The following is a 14,443-nucleotide window of genomic DNA, read 5'->3' on the forward strand; positions in this document are numbered from 1 at the left end:
TTTTATATAAACGCTTATAACAAAGAATGAAAAATATTCGCTCGCATGTGGGATCGAAACTCACGCACCCGCCCCCCTAACGCATACCGGAAGTTCTCAACGCACGCATTTAAACCGCTCGGCCACAGAAGGCTGGAAGGCTTCTCGCCTAATCTACTATATCAATGCCAGTGCCGTCACTCAGTATGGGACACCAATGTTCGTCCCATGCTCGATTCAAGACTCGGTCAATCTTGTTACAATATTCAGTTCCTTTATTGCCGTGTGCACTGTACAATATTAAATATAAATATTTATAAATTATTTAATATTAAAATATTTCTTCTGATAATTTTATAAGTTAAATTATATATTATTTTTTTTCTCGCACAGTGTCAAATTATTATTTTCAAAGTTCAAGAGTTTCGTTTATTTGTAAAATTTTCAGTGAAAAAAATGTTCATTAGGTAGTAGTAAATATTTATGCCTAGTAGTTTTACACTAGGATTAACTGTATACTGAATATTATCAAAAATATATTTTTCGTCAAACGCGCGCGACTAAACACAAATAACCTTGAGACTTTACAGCGTGACGTTGCGATTGTCGTGCTCCCACCATCCCATCTACTCAATAAACTCCCCGCCTGTGACGTCATGAGGGGAAAGCATTGAGTATATGGGATGGTGGGAGCACGACAATCGCAACGTCTCAAGGTTATTTGTGTTTAGTCGCGCGCGTTTGACGAAAAATATATTTTTGATAATATTCAGTAAACAGTTAAACCTAGTGTAAAACTACTATAGGCATAAATATTTATTACTACCTAATGAGCATTTTTTTCACTGAAAATTTTTCAGATAAACGAAACTCTTGAACTTTGAAATAATAATTTGACTGTGTGCAAGAAAAAAAATAATATATAATAATTTAACTTTATTGATATGAATCTTATGTAATTAATATAAATATTATACACTAAATAAATATTAATATTTATTTACCAATTGATATCTTAATAACAATAATAATAATACTTATTATATTATTTAATAATAATTAATAATAATAATTTTTAAATAGTATAAAAAATTACTAAAAATTATCAGAAATAATATTTTAATATTAAATAATTTATAAATATTTATATCTAATATTGTTAAGTGCACACGGTATAATAAATAAACTATCAAGATTGATTCAAGCTTGAATAAAAACTGGATGTTGAAGCTCCACTCACGAAGATTGACCGAGTGTTAAATCGAGCATGGGACGAACATTGGTGTCCCATGCTGAACCAATATTGAGTGACAATGATATAAAGACTGCTTCAACTCTGGGTTACCCACGCTGGGCGTTCAAGACTCAGTCAAGTTTCAACCCATCGTCAGCACTGGTCTTTCGCGCCTGGGGTACTACGCGACTTGTGCAGTGTTGTGCTATGGCGCGGCGACGCTTTTTTTTACAAAAAATTCAATATCTCCGGAACCAGTTGAGTTTCCATCAATTTTTGTTATGAAATTAAAGGTGAATTTATAAGGAATCTAAATATGTTAATAATATTTTTCTCAAAGAGGAATAAATAAACAAAAAATTGTTTAAAAAATTTTTTTTTAATTTTTTTATTTAAAAATAATTTTTTTTTTATTAACTTTATTTGCATTTTAAAGTACATACTTTTATCTGAAAAATGTGTAAATTCCATAAAAATCTATAAACAATATTCCGAGATATTCAAAATTTTATAAAATTAATATTTAAATTTAAAATGGCGTATCTTCAACAATTTTGAATTTTTTTTGAAAAAATTTGGGGGAAAGAAGTCTTTTATATAGAACTATAATCCCACGAAGTTTTGCGAAAATCGGCATACCCTTTGCAAATCGTGATATTTCTGACGTGAAATGCCTCAATTATTATAGATAATTAATAAATAATAATTAAAATGTACAATAAATATTCCTGACACTGCATTATATGTAATACTTTTCTTAAGTATGTTAATTTTTAATATTAATTTAATTAATTATTATTTATTTATTAATTAATTATTATAATTATTAATAATTATTATTCAATTAATAAATATTATTATAATTAATAATAATTATAATATTTATGTTACGGCCGAACTCCGTAACTTTTTATATTGTTAATACCTTTTTTAATTATATTAAACTAAAATTACATGCAACAATTACACGCAACATGAGATTTTGTTAAACATCACAAAAACATTTACACAAAATACAACCCTTTGTAATTTCACAAAAGGGACATTCTTCTTTTTGAATATTTAAATCTAAAGTATTTTAATCGGATAAAAATCTAATTTTATTTAATTAATAGATTTAATGAAATTTAACATTCCTTTGAATTTCACAATTTCGAGGTGAAAAACCTAAGAATATAACAGGGTATTTCTTAATAAATTCCTTTCTTGGACAAACAGTTTGTTGACCTTTGGAGAAATATCTAGAAAATATAAAAGAATAAATTGCCCAATATAAGGAGTGGTGCATCCAAGTCACTGAACTCGGATCACGCCACTGCCTAAATCTGCAAGCTTGCAGAATTGGCTTGGCAACAGTCAAGTGCAATAAACTTAACATACGATTTCCCCACTAAATCGTCTTTCAATAAAATTGATTGACACTGGGAAATCTGGGCAGTTTAAGCCAGGCCGTTGTAGCCGGCAGTTAGCCCGGGCAGTTTGGGCCCGCAGTTTAGTCCAGGTCGTAGTCACCTGTAGTTGTAGCCGGCAGTTTTGGCCAGGCAATTCTAAGTCTGGCAATCGACCGTGTTCAATTAAATTTTGTAATCCCTGAGCAAGGGATTTCCTTAGAAGTTAACGGGTTTAATAAAAAGTTTGATCAGAAAAGTGAATTTGAATTGAGAATAAAAATATAAAGAAATAAAAAGTAAAGAAAGGTTGAATTTAAAAGTTATATTGAGAATAATAAAAGTGACAAGTGAAAAAGTAGAATAATTAAAAGAAAATATAGAAAATAAAGTCTTTATTTTGTGCAATAAAAGGAATATTAAGGTTCAAGACGAAATATCAATCTAGTGAACCTAGATTGGGTATTTCTTTAGTTTTTCGGAGATACAACGCGAAATTTACGAAGTCAGAACGTGTCATTGAATTAATATTTCAAGGAGATCGAATTACTGAGTAGTGAGTATAAAAGACTTACACCACATAACACACACTACAAGTTCATTCACACATATATAAAGTACTTTCTTTACACACATAAAAATTAGATTACTTGTATTAGGGACTTTTTGGGTAAAATATATAATTCATGGTTTACATCTTAATTTTGCATTTTAATTTAAACATCCTAATTAATTTTCCTATCTTCTCATTTTTCTTTAGAGTAGGGTTCTCAACCTCTTAGTTGAATCAATAACTAAGTAGAGGGGGAATCCACTACCTTTACAATTTCTTTGTCCGAAGGACACGTGAGTTAAAGTTTTAAAAATTAATCTTTTAAAATTAAATTTCTAAATCCTACTTTAACAATTTAACATTATAATTCATTATTATTCCAAATTATATTTATTTAAATAATATATTATTAATATATCTAATAATAAATGTTAATAATTTTGTTACTGAATAATAAAAAATATCAATTATTTATTGACGTTTATTAAATTATCCATTAATGAATATTTTGAATTGTAAAATGTTTTAAAAGTTGAATTTTGTAATGATTATAATTTTATTATGAATTACATATTTAATATTCATTTTTAATAATTTAAATAATTCAGGATTAGTATGTGTAAAATTTTTAGTCATAGTTTCCACTTTGCCCTTATAAGTAACAAAATATACGGCACTGGCAATAATATATTAGATTAGCCCGAGTTCTCATCGAGACTCAGTGGCCATGCGGTTTAAGTAGTTGCGTCAAGGACTTCCGGAATGCGTCTGGGGCGGGAAGACGTGAGTTCTCGATCCCACATGAGAGCGGATTTTTTCATTATAAGCGTTACATAAAATAATAAAATTACTATTTAATCTGTAGGGTAGAGTGGGATAAAAAAGCCATGGTGTAAAAAAGCCATTTGAGTTTTATTTAAAAACTATTAAGCCGATTTATCAGCTGTTTAGAATATAAATACTATTAGGTAATACGCAACTTTTGAATCTAGTTTGAATGTTGTACCTAGATTAATATTGTTTTTATTGTAATTTTAATTTTTTGTTGCTTTTTTGAAAACATTTTGGTGAACTTTTCAAACATATTACAATTTGATTAAGTGAACGAATAATAAAAGTAAATGTTTGTACATAAGGAGAAAAGTATACCGAAAACGTATACAATGTTAATTTTTGGAAATTGAACTGAATTAACAATTTATTTTTGCTTTTTTTAATAACTGGTCTTGGGTGTAAAAAAGCCAGGGCAAAAAATCCATTGAATATTTTGTGAAATTCACTTGTTTTCTATTTAAACTAACCTTCTTATTTTACAAAATTTCTCGTGTTTATTTAATAAAATAAATTAAACACGACGAAAAAGTAGTTCAAAGTGCATTTAAAAAATAAACAGTGAATAAACGGTTGCAACGAAATATGTTATCTGTGGTAAAACTTAAAGAGAACTTCTAAAAAAGGTACGAAAAATTGGCAGTGCAAATGGAAAACAGGTAAAATTAATATAATTTTCAATTTTGCTTGCTAAAAACTCTTTCATAATTATTAGAATATTTTTCAAATAAGACTATTTGTCATATAAATAAAGGGAAACTATAAAAATACCTAAATTGATAACATGTTTTGCTAAAATCGTAGGGTGGCTTTTTCACCCCACCAGGTGGTGCAAAAAAGCCACTTACAGTGCTTTCGTAAAGCTCTTATAACTTAGTCCTTTCATGAGATAAAAAATATTTCCGTCAAGAATTTTCAAGCTTAATAACTAAACTTTCAATAACAATTGGAAATTTGAGAAAAAAATTTTAATTACAGATTTTACAGCATCAAAAGTAAAAATGTGGCTTTTTTACCCCACTCTACCCTATAATTAATAAGTGTTGTGAATAAAAACTTGTAAACTTGTTTGTAAATAATATTAAAAGTCTATGTTAAAAATGAAGTTAAAAAATGTACAAATTATCACAAATTGTCTTTTTTTGCTAAAATTATTTTTCAATATTATTATGTTAAATGACATTTATTGTTAGTAATATAATATTTATATATGAAAATAATATAATTATTATAATAATAACTTATTGTCATTAAATATGTAAATACATATATATATATTAATAACAATTCTGTTTATTATTAATAATAATAAATATATTCACGTTATATTGAATGAACGCGTGAGAAGCGTGTAAATTTGGGAACAGTGGAAGCAGTCTTGTTCAGTCCTGCTTTCGGCTTCCGCAGCATTGATTGAAGATTGAACGCCAATCTTCAACAAAGACTAAGCGTCAAGTTTACATCGATGTTACTACAGTGGAACCTCGATTATCCGAACTAACCTAGGCAAGGCTGGGTTCGGATAATAGAGATTTTAATTTTTTTATATAATTAAAGTAAAAAAATCGTAGTTGAATTATATATATTTCATTTAATCCATTTTTTAAATATACATAAGTATATATACGTAAATATATATTAATTCATAATAATATATTAATTAAACATAGAATTCAGAATTTTTTAAGATTTTTCTGGCATAAATATCGTTATTTTCCTTTGAAAGATTCGGAAGGTCAAAAAAAGTTCGGATGATAGAAGTTCGGATAAAATGATTTTCGGTTCGGATAACAGAGGTTCGGATAATCGAGGTTCCACTGTATTCCGGACTGAAGCAGCCTTGCTTTCGCTGTCCCACCAAGCTTCAACCAATACTGACCAAGCCTCAATCAAGCTTCGTGAAGCCTGAACTCACTGTCAGCTCGCGCCTGGGATGACGATTTTTTAAAAATATCTTAATAAAATATTGACCTAATGACTTCTAGAAGATCTAGTTCTTTTCAAAATTTTATCATTTTTCAAAAAATAAAAAGCAAAAATTTTAGTTTTTATACATTTTATGTTTTAAAATGTTTTTCACTCACCTGAAAATGGGTCTGTCAATTTTGACCGGTAGTGTAAAAAAAAATTATTTAAATACTTATAATCTATTGGACTACGTTTTAATATATCAGTAATTATTAACTTCTTCAATTTGCTGTGATCTAAAATACTTGTTTTTCATATTTTAATAGTATTATATTTTCTATTAAATTTTCTTTATCGCCCAAGAAATCATGCAAATCGTTTTGTACTTACACAATATCTAAAAAAAATATAATTGAAATAAAAGCTGAAATATGAAAGGAAAATACTTGAATTTCATTTACAAGTATAAAAGCAAAGTGTTCTATGCATCAATTTTTGTTTCTAAAAACTTTCACTATTTTTATAAAAGATTAATTTTTAGAAGTTATTAATATATTATTAAATATTTATAAAAATATTTACTTCTTATAGCATCAGGATTATTACTTTCATTCGTCGTCGTATTATGATTATTATGATCATTCAGTGTGACATTTTCACCTTCGAATTCCACTTCCATATCCATAATTACTCTTATTATTTTTATATTGCATCCGTTGACTTTTATAATAATAAAATTAAAAAAGAAATAAAAAACATGTTGAAAAAATATATATTTAAATGATGAAATTTTGAGGTTATGTATAACCTTTTCAGAGGTTCAAAGCAAACGCACTGGCCAGTGAGGCAGCGACATATAATTTTTTTCAGTGTAGCACCACCTGATAATGTCACGCGGACACCTCGAAAACTTAGTAATCTCCCTTGCGGATGGGTGAACTACGAAATTACGACGAATTCGTCGTCACTTCGTATTTCGTTATAATATTTTACAAATTAGATGAAAACAGTTTAAAAAAACTATTGAAATGAATAAATGAATATCTTAGGATGAAATTAATCTATTTTTTAGGATAAATTAAAGTTAAATTATTGAGAAATTAATGTTTAAAGTAGGAAATGTCAGTTTTAGTGTAGGATGTATGTGTGTGTAAGATCGATATTAGAATAAACTGTTGATATGTCGCCGCGCGTTTTGCGCGACAGATGGCGTAAGTGACATTTGTCCATGGCTTTAAATTACATGGTTTATTACAGAAAAATAAAAAAAGGAAACATAATAAGAAAGATTATTAAGATTGAAAATTTTTATACAATAATAGAAATAAAAATTGCAGAATATTTTTTAGGAAGTTAATTTTATTTATTTTAAGGTTTTATTTAAAAAAATTAAGTGTTAGACTTTAAATAGTGGAAAAAAGTTCATTAAAAAAACTAAAAATGTTAGAAAAAGCTCTTATAATTAATAAATTAACTATTCTATAGTCGATTTATTCATTATTTAAGTTGAATTAAATCGTAAATTGTGCAATTATTAATGATAAATATGCGAACTGTGAGACCTGTCAATGTATTGGTAACATGCGTGATACTTGTAGCAGACTACGATTGACTACAATCATATTCTGAACGGCGGAACGAAAGAAACTGATTTGGATAAACGCGCGAAGTTTCAAAATGATGTGTAAATATAGTAAACATTGAAAAAAATTGCTTTCTTTGATTTAAGAGATATTACTAATAAATCATATCTTTTACTTTTAAAAAATGTTTTTTAAACAATGTGATCAAAAATTAGAAATTTAGCAAAACTTTTTGGATTATTAAAATAAATTAATTTATTTAAATAAATATTATTCATAGCTAAAAATCAGTATTTTACTTAGAAAAATAAATTTAAATAAAAATTTCTTAAACAATTTCATGTAAAAAATAAATAACATGAACAATTAATTTTGATTGAAAATTAATTATTAGGTATTATATTCAGTAGAATATAAAAAATAACTCCTCCTACTTTAAGAAAGCAATTTTTTTATTCGTTGGTTCAACAGTACAAAAAGGGAGTGAATATTTAATTTTTAAAAAGTTACAATTAGTCTTAATTCATTAAGAAACAAAAGCTTCTGGCCAATAAAAATAAGCACCTCCTATTTTCAAACTGCAATTTTTTATTTGTTGGTTGAGTTAAACAAAATGGAGAAAAAATTAATATTTGAAAAATAAATCATATAATTCCAACCCCCCAAAAAAATGGATGATTTAGACCAATTAAAATAAAATTTAAACTCCTCCTTCTTATAGAAAAATATTTTTTATTTGTTGGTTCAATAGAACAAAATGGAGAAAATATTAAACTTTAAAAAAGATAAAATTTAGTCCCAACCCCCAAAAGATAAAATGGATGTTTAAGACCAATTAAATTAAAATTTAAACTCCTCCCTTTTAATAAAAACTATTTTTCATTCGTGGGTTCAAAAGAACGAAATGGAGAAAATATTAAACTTTAAAAAATATAAGTCTCAACCCCTCACGAAAAAAACTGCTATTAGCCAATAAAAAAATCAAACTCCTCCTAAATTTTTATTTCGTTCTTTTGAACCCACGAATAAAAAATAGTTTTTATTAAAAGGGAGGAGTTTAAATTTTAATTTAATTGGTCTTAAACATCCATTTTATCTTTTGGGGGTTGGGAATAAATTATATATTTTTTAACGTTTAATATTTTCTCTATTTTGTTCTATTGAACCAACAAATAGAAAAAAGGTTTCTTTAAGAAGGAGGAGTTTAAATTTTATTTTAATTGGTCTAAATCATCCATTTTTCTTTTTGGGGGTTGGAATTATATGTTTTATTTCTTAAATAATAAATTTTTCTCCATTTTGTTTAACTGAACCAATGAATAAAAATTTAGGAGGAGTTTGATTTTTTTATTGGCTAATAGCAGTTTTTTTCGTGAGGGGTTGAGACTTATATTTTTTAAAGTTTAATATTTTCTCCATTTCGTTCTTTTGAACCCACGAATGAAAAATAGTTTTTATTAAAAGGGAGGAGTTTAAATTTTAATTTAATTGGTCTTAAACATCCATTTTATCTTTTGGGGGTTGGGACTAAATTTTATCTTTTTTAAAGTTTAATATTTTCTCCATTTTGTTCTATTGAACCAACAAATAAAAAATATTTTTCTATAAGAAGGAGGAGTTTAAATTTTATTTTAATTGGTCTAAATCATCCATTTTTTTGGGGGGTTGGAATTATATGATTTATTTTTCAAATATTAATTTTTTCTCCATTTTGTTTAACTCAACCAACAAATAAAAAATTGCAGTTTGAAAATAGGAGGTGCTTATTTTTATTGTCCAGAAGCTTTTGTTTCTTAATGAATTAAGACTAATTGTAACTTTTTAAAAATTAAATATTCACTCCCTTTTTGTACTGTTGAACCAACGAATAAAAAAATTGCTTTCTTAAAGTAGGAGGAGTTATTTTTTATATTCTACTGAATATAATACCTAATAATTAATTTTCAATCAAAATTAATTGAGCTCCCGCGTCCAATAACTCGATCTGCGCTTGAACTGAAAAATTCAAGCCAGTCAAGCCGGCAGAAAATGGAAAAAAATAAAAGTCGGAATTTTTAATTTTAAAACATACTACCGTATAGAGCATAAAAATGCCCAACTTTTTTGTCTTTGAAATTTTTCTGTAGAACTTTTATTTTTAATAATAATGGACAAAAACTGAATTTTTTTTATTCTTCAATTTCATTGAATTTCAAAACATAAATCGACTTTTCTCAAACAAATCTTAATGAAATTAATTAAAAATTGATATACTTACTTATCAGGGTCTACCGAAGACGATGAAGTGATTGAAACATTAAAAAAAGTTTATTGCAAAATTATTTGTTAATATAAATACAGACCTGTCAATAAATACGTTTTCTCAACTTTGACGAGAAAAAGTGTGCGGTGAACTTTCGAGTTGACACAACTTCCAGTGAGACATTTGTTTATTAACATGTGAAGAAGTTTTTTGGAAATTTTTATTTAAATCGGATGAAAAATAAAGAAGATACATAATGTTTAAAAAAATATGCGTCGTGCGGTGTTTTGACATTTCGACGCAAGAGGAGAAAACTATTGGAAACTATTGCTATTTTCTGTTGATTTATTTAAAAATAAGTTTATTCATGTATTATATTTAAAATAAAAACAATTCTATACATTTATAATATGATAGGCAGTAAAAGATTTATTTAGATTTACAACGACAGGAAGAAAAATAGGAAAAAGTTAAACAAATGCGCGATGCATAAAATTACCACCAGAGGGCAGCACCTAATGGGCATATCTAATTCTCATATTTTACTTCCTAACGTCGTGTATTATATTGGATTTTCAATTTCTTGTGTACAAATGAAAAAGCAAATTTTCAGGATAACTGGTTTTTTTCTATTTTGCAATAACTGTCCAAATTAGGAGAAAAATCCTTTTGAAATTACGTTTACGTTCAAGCAGCCATTTTTAAAAGGCGACCACTGTTAGTTTCCAATAGTTTTCTCCTCTTGCGTCGAAATGTCAAAACACCGCACGACGCATATTTTTTTAAACATTATGTATCTTCTTTATTTTTCATCCGATTTAAATAAAAATTTCCAAAAAACTTCTTCACATGTTAATAAACAAATGTCTCACTGGAAGTTGTGTCAACTCGAAAGTTCACCGCACACTTTTTCTCGTCAAAGTTGAGAAAACGTATTTATTGACAGGTCTGTATTTATATTAACAAATAATTTTGCAATAAACTTTTTTTAATGTTTCAATCACTTCATCGTCTTCGGTAGACCCTGATAAGTAAGTATATCAATTTTTAATTAATTTCATTAAGATTTGTTTGAGAAAAGTCGATTTATGTTTTGAAATTCAATGAAATTGAAGAATAAAAAAAATTCAGTTTTTGTCCATTATTATTAAAAATAAAAGTTCTACAGAAAAATTTCAAAGACAAAAAAGTTGGGCATTTTTATGCTCTATACGGTAGTATGTTTTAAAATTAAAAATTCCGACTTTTATTTTTTTCCATTTTCTGCCGGCTTGACTGGCTTGAATTTTTCAGTTCAAGCGCAGATCGAGTTATTGGACGCGGGAGCTCAATTGTTCATGTTATTTATTTTTTACATGAAATTGTTTAAGAAATTTTTATTTAAATTTATTTTTCTAAGTAAAATACTGATTTTTAGCTATGAATAATATTTATTTAAATAAATTAATTTATTTTAATAATCCAAAAAGTTTTGCTAAATTTCTAATTTTTGATCACATTGTTTAAAAAACATTTTTTAAAAGTAAAAGATATGATTTACGATTTAATTCAACTTAAATAATGAATAAATCGACTATAGAATAGTTAATTTATTAATTATAAGAGCTTTTTCTAACATTTTTAGTTTTTTTAATGAACTTTTTTCCACTATTTAAAGTCTAACACTTAATTTTTTTAAATAAAACCTTAAAATAAATAAAATTAACTTCCTAAAAAATATTCTGCAATTTTTATTTCTATTATTGTATAAAAATTTTCAATCTTAATAATCTTTCTTATTATGTTTCCTTTTTTTAATTTTTTTGTAATAAACCATGTAATTTAAAGCCATGGACAAATGTCACTTACGCCATCTGTCGCGCAAAACGCGCGGCGACATATCAACAGTTTATTCTAATATCGATCTTACACACACATACATCCTACACTAAAACTGACATTTCCTACTTTAAACATTAATTTCTCAATAATTTAACTTTAATTTATCCTAAAAAATAGATTAATTTCATCCTAAGATATTCATTTATTCATTTCAATAGTTTTTTTAAACTGTTTTCATCTAATTTGTAAAATATTATAACGAAATACGAAGTGACGACGAAGTGACGACGAATTCGTCGTAATTTCGTAGTTCACCCATCCGCAAGGGCTTGCAGACTGAAAAGGTTCGGAGTAGAGAGCATTTCTCCTTTATTACGGACCGGTCGTATTAAAGGGTCGTTTAGAAGATGAATATTATGAGCATTTTCTTCTGTTCGTTCGATCAATTCATATATTATCATCTGAAGAAATTTATCCAACAGAATTGGATTTAGCGAATAGTCTACTGAATATTTTCGTAATCGACTTTGAAAGATTGTATGAACGTGAATGCACAAGTAATGTGCATCAATTGTTACATTTTGCAGATTATGTCAAAATGTGGGGACCACTCTGGGTCTGGTCCGCTTTTACTTCAGAGGATCAGAATGGTGAGTTGATAAGAATGATCCATGGATCCAATAGAGTTGATGTAGAACTTTCAAACACTTTGAAAATATATCAAGCTTATCAAATTATTAAATATAATATGAATCCAATCAGACGATTTAATAACACAGAATATCGTATGTATGAACTTCCCATCCCTCATGATGTCACTGATAATGAGATAAGAGCTATATGCAGGGCAACAAATCTTACAGTAGACCAATTTCATGAAACTCGTACTCAGGTTTTCGCACGGTGTGAAATAAAAGAAGAAGTGTTTACATCTGAGTTGTACACTAGACAAAAAAAACGTACTAATTTCCATGTGAAATGGAAGGAAGATAAAAATGTCTTTTTCGGTCGCATCAGATTCTTCGTCAAGTTGCAAGATGATTTATATGCAGTATTAAGTCAACTTATAGTTACTCAGGATATTAGACAAGAAATAAAGAATAGAGAGCTTCAATTTAAATCAAAACATCAAACATGTTCGTGAAAGTTATTGCATGCACGCCATTCTAGCCAGACAAATAGAATCGAAAGTACTACGCGTAGATAACTACACTACCGTCCACGAGTATCAGGACGATTACACGCGACTCTATGGAAAAAGATGCCATCACTTTTTCAATCATATCTCGTAAATAAAAGGAGATACAAGAAAAACTTAAATACGCTTAGAAAGCTGATTAAATTTTGTGTAGAATAAGCCGTCTTTGAAGTCATTTCGTTCACTTTTTTTTGAGTTGTAGAGTGAGAAAGAAATAAAAAAAATTATCAAATTATCTCATTTTTGGCTCTTGATTTCAACTTTTTAAAAAATCTAGAAAAATTTAGATCAAATTTTTCTAAAAACACAGAAATCTTCTTTAGAATTTCAGCTTTAAAATAAGCCTTCGAATATTAAAAAAGGTTAATCCTTCTTCGATATATCATTAAAAATGTGAAGCCGTGTTTGGACGATTGGTGCATTGGAATTTGACTGTGACGATTCGATTCTAGTTTCGCGTGGCTGCGAATGGGAGAGAAAACAGGGACGGATGTATGCTGGGAATAATAAATAATGATGTTTCACGAGTAATATAATGAAATTCGAAAGTTCATCGTTCCCCCGCATGAATTCGTCACTGCTTTCTCTCTCATTCGCTGCCGCGCGAAGCCAGAATCGATTCGTCACAGTTGAATTTCAATGCAACAAACGGTCGAAACACGGCTTCACACCATTAATGATATATCGAAAACGGATTAACCTTTTTTAATCACTCTACAACTCAAAAAATAGTTAACGAAACGACTTTAAAGACGGCTTATTTTACGGAAACATGCAAGATTTTAAATGGGCTATGGAACAATTCCCTTGCCCCTCACCACAACATGGACAATCTATAAAAGGTAAATTTAATTTTAAATTCCAAATGACAGATCTGCAATATTTTTCATTTTTTGATAAGAGTCATTCCATTATATTTCGACTAAAGTCGTTGCCGACTAATTTTAAAAAAATGTAATATTTTGCAGGAATGATTTTAAAGAAATTAAGATCACCGAACAAAAAGAATTTTTAAAATATTTTTTATACATTTTTTTATATTTGTATTTATTTTTTATACTTGTTGTAAAATAAGCATCTAAAGTATATGAAGTCGTAAAAACTGTCACATTTTCATCTATTAGAAAATATTAAAGAAAACACATAATTTACTATAAAAACGTAAAAAAATTATCAGAATTTATTAAGAATGAATTATTTTATTATTATAAATTGGTAGAAACAATTATTAATAAGAAATATTAAATAAAAAATGATTTTAAAGTTCACCTGGCAAATAACCTATTTTTGCAAATTTCATTCACTAAATGTGAGAAAGAGAAATCATTAAATTGAATAAAAATTGAATATTCCACGTTAGTTCAACACAAAAAATTTTATTAGGTTTTGGGATTCAGTTGAAATTGGGTAGATTATATCCTCTGGTGGTAATAAATAAAATCTCCAAGCGATTTTAAAAAATTCCAAAAATTGGCGGACATATTGGATTTTTAATTTTTTTGTACTTTTCTTTGAAAAATTTATATCTCTGCTTCTTCTTAACGGATTTTAGTTTATGACCTCTTAAATTGTTCGTATTGAAATATGCTTTTATTTAAAAAATTAAAATTAAAAAAATTATTTAAATTTTTTGTTTAAAAAATTAATTTAATTTTTTGAAAAGCCATAGAAAAAATATGCTACCTTCAATTTTGATCATTTTTTTA

General features: G+C 27.3%; 2 protein-coding genes across 6 annotated transcripts in view; one reads left to right on the forward strand and one right to left on the reverse strand.

The window, feature by feature from the left end:
* Nucleotides 1-6,718, reverse strand: part of LOC122500711 — a 60,373-nt gene extending 53,655 nt beyond the window's left edge. The window contains exon 1 of the mRNA XM_043609778.1: nt 6,476-6,718. The gene's annotated coding sequence lies outside the window, so the exon portion shown is untranslated. The remainder of the gene's footprint in view (nt 1-6,475) is intronic.
* Nucleotides 1-14,443, forward strand: part of LOC122500710 (sorting nexin-17) — a 379,406-nt gene that overhangs the window by 288,864 nt on the left and 76,099 nt on the right. The window lies entirely within an intron of this gene.

This window comes from Leptopilina heterotoma, unplaced genomic scaffold, assembly GCF_015476425.1.
Source record: "Leptopilina heterotoma isolate Lh14 unplaced genomic scaffold, ASM1547642v1 Lhet_190, whole genome shotgun sequence".
Classification (NCBI taxonomy): Eukaryota; Metazoa; Arthropoda; class Insecta; order Hymenoptera; family Figitidae; genus Leptopilina; species Leptopilina heterotoma.